General features: G+C 47.6%; 1 pseudogene; it reads left to right on the forward strand.

Moving 5' to 3' along the window:
* Nucleotides 1-285: 285 nt before the first annotated feature.
* LOC112863796 (developmental pluripotency-associated protein 4 pseudogene) lies at nucleotides 286-1,241 on the forward strand (annotated as a pseudogene).
* The last annotated feature ends 603 nt before the right edge of the window (nucleotides 1,242-1,844 follow it).

A 1,844-nucleotide genomic window follows, 5' to 3' on the forward strand; every position in this document is an offset into this window, starting at 1 on the left:
CAGGATTGTTTACATATTGATTTAGAATATTCTAGCAGGGCCAGAACTTACAGACCAGCCTTTCCAATACTTGGACTGGGAACTCTAAAGATGAAGATAGCTCTACGGGACACGGGCAGCAGAAGTTGGAGATCCTATGGTGACCTAAGAGATAATGCAGGCTGAACAACTGCCCCCCAGAAATTCCTCTCTGAAGGCCATCATCGCCCTAACAAGAGCTCTCCTTTGGTTTGGTGAGAAGGTCAATCTAAACACCAACCCTCACTAGGCCTTTCTGATGAGTGCATGCTCATCGTGTCATTTGAAAGCAGCAGTCACCGGACATCTAACAAGGGCACTGAACACCATATGGATACCCTGGACTTCTCTTTGGACATGGAGAAGGCAAAAGGCTACAGGGTAAAGGAACTCAACGAGGAAGTCAGCAGACCACCATTTGGCTTGCAAATCTCTATCAGGAGAAGCTATAAACAGTAGGCTTCCGGTGAACCAAAGTTACAAAGAACCTCAGTGAATAGGACTGAACAGCAAAAGGCAGCACAAGGCAATGGCAGAGCAAGACTTGGTAAGAAAATCCTAATTCCTCCATTACCTTCTCAACTGCCACCAGCCAATATGCTTCACAGAGACATCATGTGGGCCTATTGCCAGCAATCAAAGCTGAGCACTGAAGGCCAGAAATTAGATGCAGGTAAGTAAGTGAATATGCTTACCCTCATCAGAAGAACTTACCTGTCCCGGCAAAGGAGGCTAAGATTCTTAGGCTGTCATACAAAAGATTAAAGGTGGACAAAGGGGATAGTTCTCTGCAAAGAAGTTGGTGGGGGGCGGGGGAGGGGGAGGAGGAAAAAAAGGCATCTTCTGATAGAACCGATCCTCCTGAAATGACTGTGCCCCCTGAGGGTGGGGGTTGGTTGGGTCTGATACTCTCCTGGAGGGAGTCGATGCCTTGGCCCCAAAGGCTGCGTTTGCCTCTTGGTCCAGAATTGCAGCCAGGGCTGGGAAGATGCAGACAGTGGAATTGCTACAGGAGGCCTGTGATGTCTGCAGACACAAGGGTTGGGTTTGCCTACAATTTCATGCAGGCCAAGCCTGGGTGCCTTAAAAAACAAGGGAGAGCACACACACTCTTCCTTGTACCTGGCTGCAATTTTCCATCCCCACGCCTGGAGGGTAATAGGCTGTATCCCAAATGGATTTGGGGGAATAAGGCATTTGTGAAAAAACCTTCAATGAGATGACAATACTAGAAGGAGTCCAACTGGTTTGATGATTAGTGGTAGAAAAGGAACTAATCAACTCTGTCGTGCCACTCATATCTGGGGCCCACAAAATACTGCACACCCTCCGTGCTTGCTTACAGGACACAGCCTGGTGGGTTGCAGAGGTCACCGTCAGACCCCCAACAGGGCCTGGGGCTTTCTGTGTTGGGCTCCAGAGGCTTAGGTTTTAAGTTGGGAATTTCTGCGATACTAACTGGAATGAATGGAAAAGCTAGTTTAACAGGTTCGTTCATACCACTCATTGTTTAACTTTCTGAAATAGAAAGGACCTTGGCAGTTCTTTTAAAGTGGGAGTCTGAGCTGAGCCTTGTGGAGGGGTGGAGTGGAGAACAGGTATCCTTCCATGCCTATTTCCATTTCTAGGATTCTGACTCCTCTGGAGGTTGCTAACCTTCTCAGGTCCAGGACTTCAACTGTTGAGTACCTTAAACCAAAAGGTAGTTATTCTCTCCCCACTCCCAGAACCACTCCTGATAGATCAAACGTTTTGACATTTTTAATAACCCACAAGACCTCTATGGTCTATTGTTGGACCGGAGACCCAGAACACTTAGCCAGTAT

The sequence above is a fragment of the Puma concolor genome, chromosome C1, assembly GCF_028749965.1.
Source record: "Puma concolor isolate L17-30 chromosome C1, mPumCon1.1.hap2, whole genome shotgun sequence".
NCBI classification, from domain to species: Eukaryota; Metazoa; Chordata; class Mammalia; order Carnivora; family Felidae; genus Puma; species Puma concolor.